Raw genomic sequence first — 16,388 nt, 5'->3', positions numbered from 1 at the left:
TTTACCACAAAATCACATTGTATTTGTTCACACCGGAGTTGGCAAACGCCTCTCCAGTACTATGCAAGCCACATTGAGCCTACAAATAGGTGGGAAAATGTGATATACAAATGTAATAAATAAATAAATAAATTGACTCATTATTCAATTATATTGCATATGCAAATTGGGTGCACACCCAAATTTACATTCACAATTTTTAGCACCATTTATAGAATTTTGGGGATAATGTGTACCTAAAAGCAGACATTTGTCCACAAAATGACTGAAAAACAACATAATAACAAAATAATGCACAATGCTTGTAAATAAATATTCATAAAAATGCCTTAAAAGTGCAATTAATCAGTCCAATAAAAACAGATTTAAATCATACAGTCATATGTAAACTAATTACTAATGACAAGATTCAAAAAGACATCCTATATAAATTAAAACCAAATTAAATAACATAGCAAAAACTAAAAAAAACAAAAAACAAAAAACTAAATAGCATAATATTAAAAATATAAATACCTAAAGTAACAGAATACCTGTATGACAAATGAAAGCAAGTAAAAACAAACAGGAGTCAGTTGCAAAAGAGCTTGGGAACCCAAATTTCACATCAAAAGCATACAAAAAGATCCAGCTCCTTATTTAGACCATATGGAATCACAGTTCTAAATTCAAATATAATCTGCTCTCTAGGGAATGATAGGTCTACATAGGACAGAAAAAGTTAAAATTTTCAAATTTGTGATTCATCCTAACAGAATGTTCAACCAAAGGATTATCTATAATCCTTCTGTTCAGTGCACTGTGATGTTCTATCAATCTTTTGTTCAGTGCTTGCTTTGTCTTTCCAACATACATAAGTTTGCATGGACAATAACAAGAATAAATTACCATTTCAGTTTTACAGTTTGAAAAATGTTTTAGTACATACTCTTTTCCTGTGACTGGCTGTTGAATAGATCTAACAGTTTTATTGGCATAATACACTGAACATTTTCCACATGGATAATGTCCCTGTGGTATTATTGTATTTCTTGATTTTACATTATTACCGAATGCTGACAGAACCAAAATGTCCTTCCAATTTCTACTTATTTTTTATTTATTTTTATTAACGTTTTAAAATATATATGTTCAAATTCAAACATTAACCCCCTTGTTTACTAAGTTGTGCTAGCGGCTGCCGTGCACTAAGGTCAACACAGCCCATTTACTTTGAATGGGCTGTGTCGGCATTGCCACGTGGCAGCTGCTAGGACAGCGTAGTAAACAGAGGATAAGTGGTTACAAAGAAAAAGAAAATTCCTCAAAATGAGGTAGGCAACAACAATACGAAGAAATAGAAATAATTTCAGCCCACATCAATGGGGGAATAAAGAAGAAATTGAGGGGCCTTTTTACTAAGGTATGCCGAAAAATGGGCTGCGCTAATGTAGGTGCATGTTTTGGACATGCGCAGATCCATTTTTCAGCGCACCTGTAAAAAAGGCCTTTTTAAAATTTTTGCCGAAAATGGACGTGTGGTAAAATAAAAATTGGCTTGCGTCCATTTTGGGTCTGAGACCTTACCACCAGCCATTGACTTAGTGGTAAGATCTCACGAGTTAACCATGTGATAATCATCTACGCAAGTAGAATGACGATTACCGCCCGATTTCTGTCGTGCGTCAGAAAATAAAAATTATTTTCCACATGCAACAAAAATGAAATTGGCGCAAGGGCCAAGTGGTAACCAGGCTGTAACTCCAAATTGACATGCATTGGGTGCACGTAGGTGCCTACACAGCTTAGTAAAAGGGCCCCTGAAAGTAAAAATACAAAAATTAGGAAAATCAAGAATATAATCTTAATCAATGAGACTAGATAATCTATATGAACTCTTTACACCTCCATACCAGAGCCATAGCTAGGTGGGTCGCCAGGGGAGCGGCCGCTCCCCCAAACAGACTTCCAACGGTGCTGGTGCCTATTTTTCATGCGATCTGTTGCATTTAAAATATGTGCCGGCGCTGTTGGCAGTTCGCTATCTGCTTCCCCCGCACCCTCAACCTGGCTACACTACTGCTCCATACCTAATAAATTATTTAGAACTATGTTCCTGCAAGAACTTCCCTACTTATGTTTTATGTGATCATCAACTCTTTTTCAGAGAAAGGTTAAATTGATTGAATCAGATACCAACATTTCCTCAAAATGTTAATGATGTCATAAGACAGATGGTTAAACTCTAAATGACAAACGATTCTATTTTCTACATGCTTCTCAGATTTCTTAAGAAGTTCACTTCTATCCTTAAGTCTTGCTCTCCTCTAACCATCATTAATACACTAGTAAAACATGCCCGTTTCTTGCGCAAATGAAACGGGCGCTAGCACGGTTTCCTTCCGAACCTCCCTACTCACCCCTTCGGCGTTCTGAAGGCACCGACCGCCATTGTTGCGGACCTCGGCACGCCACCTTCAATCTGCTGTTTCGTTGGTTGTGAAGCCACTGACGCCATTGCTCCGCCCTCGACGTCATAATGTTTGACGCGAGGGCGGGGCCCCAACACAGTGGTTTTGGTGGCTTCACCACCACGAAGGCTTCGAAGCGGAAGGAAGTGCCCGGAGGACCTGACAGTGACGTCAGTGTCCTCAGAACGTTGAGGGTGAGTTTTATTATATAGGATAGGGCAACCTCTCTTGCAAAATCTTAACTTAGGAGTCCTTTTACTAAGGTGCGCCGAAAAATGGCCTGCGCTGGTGTAGATGCGTGTATTGGATGCATGTGGGTTCATTTTTTAGCACACCTGCAAAAAAGGTCTTTTTGGGCCAAAAATGGACGTGCGGTAAATAAAAATTGTCACGCATCCATTTTGGGTCTGAGACCTTACCACCACCCATTGACCTAGCGGTAATGTCTCACATGTTAACCGGGCGATAATGGTCTACATGTATACAATGCCGATAACCACCTGGGTAGCGCCACATGCTGGAAAATTTCCATCACGCTTAGTGGACTTGCGTAAAAAATGAAATTACTGCCCGGGCCATGTGGTAGCCAGCCGGTAGTTCAAAATTGACGCAGGTAGGATACGCGTAGGTACCTACGCAGCTTAATAAGAGGGCCCCTTAAAGTCCCTAGCTTGTCTTTCATATGTGGCATGTTCAGAACATACCTGTGTATCTCTTAAAATTGTAAGGCAAATTTATTTTTAAGGCTCTCCTATGACAACTGTCATAATGTTGCTTGCTCACGTTAGTCAGTTTTCTACTGATATCTGTAACAAACTTACCATTCTTTTAACTATCTGTATATCTAGGAAAGCTATCCTATCTCTACTATAGTTCAGTTGAAACTTCAAATTGCTATTTATGCTGTTAATCATAAAAGGATAAAAGCTCATTCTCAGTTCCTTTCCAAACTATAAATATATTGTCAATGAATCTTTTCCAGACCCCTAACTGTTTGCTCTACTGATAGGCAATTGAGAGAATTTTTTCAAAATTGGCATGTAAAGATTAGCAATGGATGGTGCCATGGTACAACCAATTCTATACCTCTCATTTGCTGATAGAAAGTATTATGAAAACAGAAGTAATTTTCTTTCAAAGCAACCTCAACCAGGGATGTGAGAAATTCAACAGGCATCCATCTAGGGTGGTTGCCTTCAATTAATGCTTCTCAGATAACATTAAGGGGTCCTTTTACCCAGGGGCGTAGCCAGACCTCGCCGGGAGGGGGGGCCAGAGCCCGAGGTGGGGGGCACTCTTTAGCCACCCCCCACCACTGCCCCCCCAAGCTACCACCGCCGTCACATTGGACCCCCCTACTGGCCTGCCGACGACCCCCTTGAACCCCCCTCCCGCCACCAACTCTCCCTCGCCATCGCCACCCCGCCCTGCCGACGCATGAGATACATTGTTTGCTGGCGGGGGTCCCCGAACCCCACCAGCCGAAGAGAGTCTTCTTCAGCGCCGGAGTAGCGCCTTCGTTCAACGAAGTTCCTGGTGCGATCAGCTGTTTCGACGCCTTATGTCTTGCATGGGGCTACATGCACGGTGCAGGACGTAAGGCGTTGAAACAGCTGATCGCACCAGGAACTTCGTTGAACGAAGGCGCTACTCCGGCGCTGAAGAAGACTCTCTTTGGCTGGCGGGATTCGGGGACCCCGCCAGCAAATAAGGTATCTGATGCGGCAGCGGGGCGGGTGGCAACGGCGGGAGAGAGTTGGTGGCGGGAGGGGGGTTCAAGGGGATCATCGGCAGGGGGGCCAGGGCCAAATCTATGGGGGCCAAGGCCCCCTCAGGCCCCACGTAGCTACGCCACTGCTTTTACCAAGCCATGCTAAAAAGTGGCCGGCGCTGGTGTCAGAGCATGGGCTTCCGCATGCTGTGGCCACTTTTAGCCTGATGTTAAAATGGCTGCTGTGCCATATTTTTTATAATGGTCATGCACTAATTTACTCATTAGCGTGTGGCCATTACCACTAGAGCCTGTAGGGGTCTATATTCAGGAGTACAACTCCTAATATATATCCAGCGGTACTTAGCTGACAGAATACTACTAAATAGCAATTGTTCTGGACTCGTGTCTAGGGGAAGCGTACCTTTTTGGCCCTATGGCTAGCTAGCTGTGCTGGAAATAGGAACAATGCCACAGATGGAATATATATTATTTATTACGTAAAGAAATACATACAGTGGTGGAAATAAGTATTTGATCCCTTGCTGATTTTGTAAGTTTGCCCACTGACAAAGACATGAGCAGCCCATAATTGAAGGGTAGGTTATTGGTAACAGTGAGAGATAGCACATCACAAATTAAATCCGGAAAATCACATTGTGGAAAGTATATGAATTTATTTGCATTCTGCAGAGGGAAATAAGTATTTGATCCCCCACCAACCAGTAAGAGATCTGGCCCCTACAGACCAGGTAGATGCTCCAAATCAACTCGTTACCTGCATGACAGACAGCTGTCGGCAATGGTCACCTGTATGAAAGACACCTGTCCACAGACTCAGTGAATCAGTCAGACTCTAACCTCTACAAAATGGCCAAGAGCAAGGAGCTGTCTAAGGATGTCAGGGACAAGATCATACACCTGCACAAGGCTGGAATGGGCTACAAAACCATCAGTAAGACGCTGGGCGAGAAGGAGACAACTGTTGGTGCCATAGTAAGAAAATGGAAGAAGTACAAAATGACTGTCAATCGACAAAGATCTGGGGCTCCACGCAAAATCTCACCTCGTGGGGTATCCTTGATCATGAGGAAGGTTAGAAATCAGCCTACAACTACAAGGGGGGAACTTGTCAATGATCTCAAGGCAGCTGGGACCACTGTCACCACAAAAACCATTGGTAACACATTACGACATAACGGATTGCAATCCTGCAGTGCCCGCAAGGTCCCCCTGCTCCGGAAGGCACATGTGACGGCCCGTCTGAAGTTTGCCAGTGAACACCTGGATGATGCCGAGAGTGATTGGGAGAAGGTGCTGTGGTCAGATGAGACAAAAATTGAGCTCTTTGGCATGAACTCAACTCGCCGTGTTTGGAGGAAGAGAAATGCTGCCTATGACCCAAAGAACACTGTCCCCACTGTCAAGCATGGAGGTGGAAATGTTATGTTTTGGGGGTGTTTCTCTGCTAAGGGCACAGGACTACTTCACCGCATCAATGGGAGAATGGATGGGGCCATGTACCGTACAATTCTGAGTGACAACCTCCTTCCCTCCGCCAGGGCCTTAAAAATGGGTCGTGGCTGGGTCTTCCAGCACGACAATGACCCAAAACATACAGCCAAGGCAACAAAGGAGTGGCTCAGGAAGAAGCACATTAGGGTCATGGAGTGGCCTAGCCAGTCACCAGACCTTAATCCCATTGAAAACTTATGGAGGGAGCTGAAGCTGCGAGTTGCCAAGCGACAGCCCAGAACTCTTAATGATTTAGAGATGATCTGCAAAGAGGAGTGGACCAAAATTCCTCCTGACATGTGTGCAAACCTCATCATCAACTACAGAAGACGTCTGACCGCTGTGCTTGCCAACAAGGGTTTTGCCACCAAGTATTAGGTCTTGTTTGCCAGAGGGATTAAATACTTATTTCCCTCTGCAGAATGCAAATAAATTCATATACTTTCCACAATGTGATTTTCCGGATTTAATTTGTGATGTGCTATCTCTCACTGTTACCAATAACCTACCCTTCAATTATGGGCTGCTCATGTCTTTGTCAGTGGGCAAACTTACAAAATCAGCAAGGGATCAAATACTTATTTCCACCACTGTATATAAATAGTTCTGAAGCAAAATGCCAAGCAAAATACAAAATAACTTGCTATAAAAATAGATTATCACCAAAATATAGATAGCGATATATGATTATCCTAATGGACTAACTAAATGAGTGATTACACAACCAATCACAATACTGATATCCTAATGATTATTATGAGAATGTATACCACACGTCTTATGCAAAATACACAGTTAGCAGCTAAATTCACAGACCATAAGTCATCACATAAAACCCATCTGTCTCAGACAAAAGTCAAAGACTAATTATCCCCATGACCTTAGGTAGTATATCCTGTTATCTCACCTTGCCGTCTGAGGCAGACTTCCAATGGTAAAAAAGCAGATTCCTCCTCTGAGACTCAAGCTGAAGCCTCAGTGAGTCTCTCAGTCCAGGAATGAAGTCCGAGGTCTGTATTCTGGATGCAGATGGCATAGTCTTTAGGTAAGGCCGTGTATTGTAGCTGAGCTAACTTTGTGAGTTTGTTACAAGGTATGCAGTTCACTAGTGTTTAGGAAATCAGTCTCTTGCTCCCTCCGAGCCTTCTATCCTCCTGCAAGTCTTCTGGTCTTCTCCCTTTCTTCTCACATTGGCATCCAAGGGTCAGATGATACCTGTGGGCCAATCACAGATGGAGTAATAATGTCCAGCCAGCTTCATGGTCATGAAGAGAGCCTTTGCTGTAGCAATGAAACTGTTATCGATGGCATGCAAACCTCCCTGTCGGATCCCATACTCCTGGAGCCATATGTGTCTCTCTCCTCCATTCTTCCCAGGAGATAACAGGGCTAGTTTGCAACAAATAATATGTCCTTGGATGAAGTCATCATGGTATGCTCAGCAGTAATTTTCCTTTTGTCGCAAAGCTGGTTTCTGATGAATACAGATGTATGCAGGCCACAGACACAAGTGTCCATATTGTTATAACAGAATGGTTTGGCTTGCATAGGCCAAGACCAGCAAAGGTGAGATTGCAGGTAAATACTCCTACAAGCCCTTACCGCCACCTATTTAGGAGGTGGTAAGGGCTCCTGTGTTTACCCTGCAGTAATTGGGTAGCATACCTGATTAGCGCAGGCACACCTACTCTCAACCATGGGCACGCCTCCTGTGCTGAAAAATAAACAACATTTTTCAGTGTGGGATTAGTGCATGCTGAGCAGGAAACTACCACGGGATGCCTCAGTGTTTCCCGTGGTAGTGCCCTTTTAGGGCATGGTAGGACCGCATGAGGCTTAGCTGTATATTAGTGTATAGTGATTCCCTAAAGTTGCTAAAATACAATCATCCGGTGGCATAGGAAGGGGGGGAGGGGCGGAGCGCTGGGTGCACACACTCGGGGGGGGGGGGGGGGGGTGCCGGACCCGCTGGTTCCCTGCTCTCTCTGCCCCGGAACAGGCTACTTCCTGTTCCGGGGCAGAGAGAGCAGGGAACCAGCGGGGCTGATGCAGCTCCGAGTGACGTGCACTCAGGGTGGATTGGCCCTCCCGCAGGTAAGAATGCGGTCCGGGGGGTTCCGCTCTGGAGGGGGGGTGCGCCACAGAGGGGGGGGGGGGGGGTCGCGCTGTGCTGCACCCGGGAGGGGGGGTGCACAGCGGCGACCCGCCCCGGGTGTCATTACCCCTCATTACAGCACTGCAATCATCGTCAAAAATAATCTGATTCAAGCAGTTAATCGTATCAGTGGAATCCCTAATCACTGGCTTAGAGACACTTCTATCTGCACATGATCAGAAAAGAAATTTGCATATTGTTTTTAGTGTTTATAACAACAATACTTTATTTTACAATCTTATTAAGAAAGTTTTCCCTCTGCTGTTTACAAAAAAAGTTTTACTAAATATTTTCCTATTCACAAAACCTCTAAAGTGGCATAGAAAGCATGATTGTCCATTATTCTTAAATGTCAGTATCCATTTAAACAATCCTATCCTCTTAATACAGAGTAAAACTCTAATACAAGCAATACAGATACTTAGCTTTATACCGATGTTTGCATCAATCCAAGTGCTTTGTGTATGTCACTAATATTCTCTTGAAGCTTTGAAAATAGACTTGAAATCCAGATAAAATGTTTCCAACTGTAGTCTTGATCAAGTTGTTTTTGCTCATTACAATGTCCAGGAATAGATCTTAATCTCCAGTTTCCAGTTTAACAATAGCGCCAGTTAATGGTCGCTGAAAGGGTTCTCTATCCCCTTGACACTCGTATCAAATAAAGTCACAGGTTGAAGTGTCAAATTCTTGATATAGAATCTTGGCTCATGTTTCACTAAAAGCGTCATTAGGAGATTCTTAAAGATCAATCTTCTTAGTTAAAACAAGAATGAAATGGAAAGAATCGTTGGAAAGCTGGAGAGCGGTGACATGTATCTTGGCGTACCATCCAACGGTGTCATAGACTCCTTACACCTTGGTAGAGGGGAGGCTCTGGGGGCTCAAAAGAGTGTGAGCTCTGAGGAGACAGTTCTAAGGGTCATGGTGGCCTAGGAACAGGAAATGAGGTGTCCATTGTATTTGGGACCTATTTCTCAACAGGCCCCAGAAGAGGGCTTAGGGAACTTGATGTGAAAAGAGTGCTTCAGAGACTCTAAGATGGAGAAGACAAGTAATCCAGGGAATTTATGGAAGATGATGGCTAGTAGTAGAGCTTTGGCCACTAACCTGAAGACTGCATGGACCTAAGAAGAGGTGCCTTACAATTCTGAGATGTATGATCTGGAGTTACAGAATATAGAGGAAGAGAATCCAGAAACCAAAGGATCTACTTTTCTATTCTTTGTTTCCATCTCTCTGATCTGAACTTCATTTTTGCTTTTGTCTCTGTTTGGAGAAACTGTACAGTAAAAATCCCTTTTATTTTCAACTAGATAATTACCATTTTGGAGAGTCAATGTGCTTGCTGATGATTGGAAGTGGGGCACTAATGTGAAGAAGTGTATCTTAATGGTAGAGCCTTGAAAACATGTCTTTTTTCTCAAGCTAATACAACCAATCCTGGGCTTTGTCCACATAGAACCCTAGGGCAATATATTGAGTAAATTACTCAGTAACATCTATATCATGTTGCAACATCACAGCTGTTCGAAGACTGTATTAAAACTGCAGAACTTAGTCAAGGCCCAGGGTCCTTGAGCAGAGGCTTCTCCTTATTTAGAGGAACCTTGGGGGGCAATGAATGTGTTAGGCCTCAGCTTCTCCTATACTGATCTCCCTTGCTGTTGGAAGGACCATGGAGGGAGCTGACAGCTCTGCCTCTCTGCTTCTGGTCATTTGGTTGGTAGGTGCATATAGCCTTGTGCTGCAGCCTGTGGTGAATTGCTGGAAGATGCATGCAACCTTCTGCATGTGTCTCCAGAGAACTAACTGGAAGATGAATGGTGCATGCAGCCCCATACACCTGCTTCTGCAGTGCAGTTTGGAATACGCGTGCAGGCCTGATCACATATTTGTGGAGAATTGGTTGTAAGGTGCATGCAACCTTGTTCCATTTACTCCAGTGAGTTGGGTTGAAAAGGATGGTGCTTGCTCATGGGTGTAAAGCATATGGATTTGAATATAGTCAGCTCTTGCTACAATATGCTCTATACCCAGCATGCTTGAGCATGAATTATAGAGGCTCAAAGGATGCACTGTGTTTTCCCTCAACCATTGTTAAAGACTTCTCTATTTTTGATATGTTCTTATCTTGCAGACTAGTGCATAAACATTCAGGGCAGTGATGTAAGTCTTACATTTTTCCACTTTCTTATCTGCCGCTTCCCCCACAGTGATGTGTCAGAGGGTGCTCCCAGGCGCTTTTTGTTAAAATAGTTCATGAAAACAAATTGTATCGTTGAGCACAGCAGAGCTGGCTTGAGTCCCTTAATAAGAAACTGGCAGAACATCATGGCCCCCACACAGCTATCTGTTGTCAATCTTGAAATGTTATTTTGGTTCATCTTTTCTAGTGATTCACAGACATCAAGGTCACCACCTCAACCGAGTCTGCTGAAACACTTCAAACTGCCACTTTCGTCTTGCTTAGAGCACTAAAGTGGAATACATTTATTGGACTGTTTGGAATTTTTTTAATGTCCAGTTCCAGCTTCCTTCAATGCAGGCGGAAGCTACAATCAAATGGATCAATATTTATTTGTTTATTGGTATTTATATCCCACATTTTCTGAAGTAAATATATCAGCTCAATTATGAAAAAGTGGTACAATGCTTAGAATTTTTAGGAACATACGAATTACAAGAGTAAAGTGGACATGAATAGGCAAGTGAAAAAAAGTAATCAAACATTACTTGTTGACAAAATTAAACATCTTGTAGTAGAAACTTTCTAAAAAGGAAAGTTTTCAGGAATTTATGGAAGGTCAGATAATTGTTGATGAATCTTATTTCATTTGTGATAAAGTTCTACCATTTAGTACCAAGATGAAAGCATTCTTTGGTGAATATCAACTTATATTTTATATTGTTACAGTTGGGAAAGTGAAGAGTTTTTATTTATTTGTTACATTTGTATCCCACATTTCCCCACCTATTTGCAGGCTCAACGTGGCTTACATAGTGCCGGAGATGCGACTGCAGACTCCAGTGTAATAATAATTATGTAGTGATACAAAAAACACTTTTCATTTCTTCAAAAGCATGAAAAAAATCAATAAAGATCAACTTCTCTTGTAGGTAGTGATCCGTGGCAGTAGCGAAACGTCCCTATGGGGACCCATTTCACCAAAGGGCTTCCTCAGGGGACAATGCTGCCTCACTGTTCAAATGCTTCTTGGTTTTTAGAGGGATCCTTCTCTCAGCTTCCAGGGGGTTTCCTCCAGCAGGTCTCTCCCTTCTCCATCTGGCTTCAGGCTCCATCCGTTCAGGTCCCCATTTCCTCTCCTGTTTTTAAACAAACTTTAGAATCTACTTTAAAGTGCTTCATGTTTTAAAAAAATATCAAGGGATGATTGTTTTATTGCCTCTCATTGCTTATTTTTGATGATTTCAATCAAGCATCTTAATAGTGAAACTGAAAGAGAAACTACCGTACCTTTTCTGTTTCAAAAAATTTAATTCCCGTTTGCAAACTTGCAAGTGCCTCTATGATCTTAGGTGGCGGCTCTGGTTCCTCATCTTCTTTGGTTGCATTCAAGTCATGATTTTCACCAGTAACATTTTTGATTATCTCTGGATTGGTCATGTGGCCATACTCTCCTATCAATGAACGCTTCCAGGTAGAAGAGATATTGCCCGGATTGTGAGGTCTTTCCAGATTAAGCTATGTTTTTCTGATTCTCAAATTATAAATGATTCAATTTTTCATTCCCGTTCTACATGGTCTCCTCTGAGTATTATGGATCCAGAAATCTCAACTTTTAGAGATCTTGTACTTTGTGATATTGTACAGATGGAACAGTATTCTTCAAAAAAATTCTGTAACAATCTTACACAAAGGCAAGCTCAAGCGTTACATGAGTTAAGATCAGATTCTTGTTTGACTATTAAACCCACTGACAAGGGGGGAGACATTGTGGTTTGGCATCGTGATGACTATCTAGCAGAGGTAATGCAACATTTGGGTAAATCCCAATAGTATTCCCCTGTCAGCGAGGACCCTACTTCTAGTCTTTCAAGTGACATTTTTGGAGTTATTGATGAAGCTTTCACTCAAGGACAACTTACAAAGGCTGAAAAAAAGTTTTTGAAAGAATCTGAGCATGCTGAAAATTTTTTATGGTGCCTAAAATACATAAGACTTTTTATAAACCTCCAGGGAGACCTATATTCTCCCTGAGGGGTACAGTCCTGGAACCTTTTTTTTTAAGCCTTTGGTTATACAAACCAAGTCTTATATACGAGACACCACTGATTTCTTATTCAAGATACAAGACATTCAGGATCTCTCTTCTTCTTTTTATGTTGGACATTGAAACTTTATACACTAGCATTCCTCAGGCATCTGACATTTATCTGGTATAATGTTGTTTAGAGAATAGACAAATTGGACATAGGGAAAGGGAAATGGGACTTGATATACTGCCTTTCTGAGGTTTTTGCAACTACATTCAAAGCGGTTTACATATATTCAGGTACTTATTTTGTACCGGGGCAATGGAGGGTTAAGTGACTTGCCCAGAGTCACAAGGAGCTGCAGTGGGAATCAAACTCAGTTCCCCAGGATCAAAGTCCACTGCAGTAATCACTAGGCTACTCCTCCATAGAATAACTAATCAATCTTTAGTAATCATTACTACTTTGATTCTCACCCGTAATTATTTTGCTTTTGATGATACCTTTTATTTACAGAAACAAGGAGTACCATGGGCACTTCGGCTGCTCCCAGCATTGCCAATTTATTTGTAGCAGAATTTGAACAATGCTACATTTATTCTTCACGATGGAAGACAAAGATTTTAAATTGGGTCAAATTCATTGACGATATTTTTTTTGTATGGACATCATTGGAACAGCAGTTAAAACGTTTTGTAACGCGAATTAATTCCTTGGATGAGCATTTACAATTTACAGTTTCATATAGTGAAAAAGAGGTTTCATTTTTGGACACTAAGGTGTCAAAAGATCCGAATTGTCTTATCACCACAGTTTATCGAAAGTCCACAGACAGAAACAATTTCTTGCAATACTCTAGTTGTCATCCATGTCAGTTAAAAAGAGTTGTTCCTATTGGCCAGTTCCTTTGAAGGAGAATATGTAGTTCTTTAAAGAAATTTCAATAGCAAGCCCATTTATTTAGTCAACGCTTTTTTGCTAAGGGTTATCCATTTAAGGCAGTAGAGCAAGCTTATTATCGAGCCTGTTATGCCAATCCAGAATTGCTGTTGAAATATACTCACAAAGAACCACAGGAGAAACAAATATGCGTTTTATCTCATTCTGATAAATCAGCTGCTATTGCACTTAGTAGTTATATACATTAGCACATTCATCAGTTACATATTTTTTCCTGTTCATATATCAAAAGAAAATGATATGTGGGAATTTGCCCCTTTTGTTTTGTGGAATGCAGTAGTAAATTATAAAATGCACTTGATTTTTTTTATTACTACTATTTCAAAGAGAGATATTCAATAATGAGGGGAAGAGCTTCCTTCATGCACAAGTTCTGTCCAGAATCAGTCTAAATGTGCCAACATTGTCCAGTTCAGTGTGTAGATTTATTTCTTCAAGTCTGTTTGGTTGTAAAGGCTTTTTTTAAATCTTTGTTTCCCAGTTGTGTGTTTGTATACAGATGAGTGTGATTTTATTAGGAAGGCAAACAATATACACCAAAATACAGTAGCAAGCAGCACACTACTAGCCACCAAGTTCATACAAAGTTATTATATTCAGTGGAAAATAAATCAAGTATTACATATTATGGGCATTTGCTTTAAATTTTGATTATTTTAATTCATTTATCTATAGATTCCATGCACATGGTATGCTTGTTACACCCAAATGCGAAACCTTAGGGTGGTTAAACAACTTGGTTACACTATTGTTGCTGACTTTTGCAATGTGTGTATGGATGCCTATTCTGGTATGTGCATATGATAATGTTTGACTAACTGTCTAAATTATGGCTATGATTTCTGAACATTGACATCATTAAAGGACAGACTTTTAAAGGCCCAGTTGGGACATATATGGTAATTTCATCCTTGTTAAATGTTTACTCATATCCATCAAATTGCTCCCATGATGTTACTGAATTCTATTATTCTGTCTCACTGTATTTTTAAACGTAAGCCACATTGAACCTGAGTTTGCTTGGGATAATATGGGATATAAATGTCAATTTAAAAAATATCCTTTATCCTCCACCTTTTAAGGCACTGGCTATCCAACTGAATGGTGATGGCACAAGGAAAGCAAGTTTGGTCTAGTGAAGACTAACTCAAAATAACCTGTTCCTTAGCTGGGCTCTAGTATTACTATATTGAAAATGTGACAATAGCATGCCTTTGTGGTTATGTTCCCTAATAAGTTAAATGATTCACTGGCTTTCTTGAAAGGATTATATAACCTTTGGATGCATGACTATGAACAAAAACACACATTTATGCAATATCAGAAATCCTCATGTATAGCCACAAAACAACCTTTTAGGGTGGATAGTGTTCACTTTTGTTATCCACCAGAAAGAAGAGATAAGAGTTTTCAGTTTTGGCACAGTATAAGTCATCACAAGAACAAAATATAAGAAAAGTAGGGGCCCTTTTGCTAAAGGGTTGTCACGTGGCAACACATAACTACCAGTGGCTCAACGCGGCTTCCAGTGTTAGTTCTGCCTTGAGTGCTCGCCATTTATGGTGTAACAAAAAATATTTTTCGAATTTTTACCATGCTGTTAACCTGGCAGTAATTGCTGTCTGGTTACTGCTGGTTTACCAGAGGAGCCCTTACCACCACCTGAATGGGTGGCGGTAAGTGCTCCCTGCCGCATGACCACATTGTAAGAGTAATCTTACCACATGGCTATTTTTTTCTTTTTCGGGCTTTTTACCTACTGCAGGGAAAGGGGCCCTGGCACATGGGAAAAACTGCCCCTGCTGCTAACGCAGGGCCCTTTTACCGCAGCTTGATAAAAAAGACCCCCCTATGCATTAGGGGCTTATAGCCCATTAGGTTATGTTTAAACCAATGAGAAATTCTGCATGAAACAAATTATTTATTCTTATTTTTTTGACTTATAACACCACTTGTCCCTGAAACATGCTCAAAACGTAAACTTCTACAAAAGAGATGAAGTGAAGATGTGATTCTATATGCCCCAATGAAAGGAGTGTTTAATTATACTTCCATTTAATTTCATCCAAAACTGACTATATTGTGAGCGTTCTGGGGGCAGAGTCAGCACTTAACAGGCTAAGATAACTGCATAAATAGGATTGCATAAAACAGAACCCTATCTTTATGCGGTCCTGGTTCGCGATTGGTTAATGCTTGGCTGCCCTTTTGTGCTGGATGCTCTTCTTCGAGATACAATGACATTAAGACTTACCTTGAGCAATGCTTGTTCTAGTCTAGTATTCATGCCTCAGGAGTTCCTACTAGGGACTCTGTGACAGAATGAATCAAATGATGGCTCCCCACAAGAGATGTAGCTATATCAAGTTTTATTCAATGTACCAGTCAAAGAACCCAACACTGGCTGTGGTTTCGGTGGTGAAAAACCACCTGCCTCAGGGGTCGCAATCAAAATCTAAAATGCCTCTACTCCTTTCTGTCTGCACTCTTTTTGTAGAGGTTCCTTCTTGTTTGCTGTGCCTACAGAATGAACCAGCCACAGTAACGACACTGACTCATGTTACCTAAATACAGTGGCATCGCGAGGGCAGCTGACACCCGGGGCGGGTCACCGCTGCGCCCCCCCCGGGTGCAGCGTGGCGCAACCCCCCCCGAGAAGAACATACCCTGGAAGGCGGTGAGGGGCGGGCAGGAGAGCCAATCCGCCGAGTGCACGCCGCTGGGGGTTGTCGGCGCCTCGCTGGTTGCCTGCTCTCTCTGCCGGAACCAGCGAGGCGCCGACACCCCCCAGCGGCGTGCACCCAGGGCGGACCGCCCCACTGCCCCCCTTCCTACGCCACTGCCTAAATAAAAAAGCAGATAGAAGAACTCAGCAAAATTTGAGTCTACCTGAAAGGACAGGAAACCCTCCCCTGAAATGTCAGGTTCCTTTCCATTATCTTAAAATTTCTGCTCCCCCCCCCCCTCCCTCCAAGTGTTGCTGGCCATGAGGCAGAGACAATCTTAAACCTGTGACCTTGGCTTAGAAACAGCATGCTTCCAGGAGGAGCTATTCCAGCTCGTAAGAATCTGTATATCCAGCCCATGCTAGCTTTATCTTATATTTCTGCTTCAGTGTTGTTCTCCTCCAGTCAGAAAATGTATAAAGACAAAATGAAAAAGCTTGCAAATGATATAGGAAACTAAACAATGAACATTTTGCTGAAAATTCCTAGAATTTCACTCTGGCCATAAACTGGACTATGCAACCTCTGCAGAGTGGTTTACCTGTTATTTTTTTCAGCCTCCCTTTTGCTGCCATCTATTTGTAGTTGGGTAATTTGGTCTAGGACAGCATTGCAGTCCTACATTTTCACTATAAGCAGTGGAGCAAGCTGTA

The sequence above is a fragment of the Microcaecilia unicolor genome, chromosome 1 (genome assembly GCF_901765095.1).
Source record: "Microcaecilia unicolor chromosome 1, aMicUni1.1, whole genome shotgun sequence".
Lineage (NCBI taxonomy): Eukaryota > Metazoa > Chordata > Amphibia > Gymnophiona > Siphonopidae > Microcaecilia > Microcaecilia unicolor.
The sequence above is the reverse complement of the archived record's forward strand: the minus strand, read 5'-3'. Positions refer to the sequence as shown.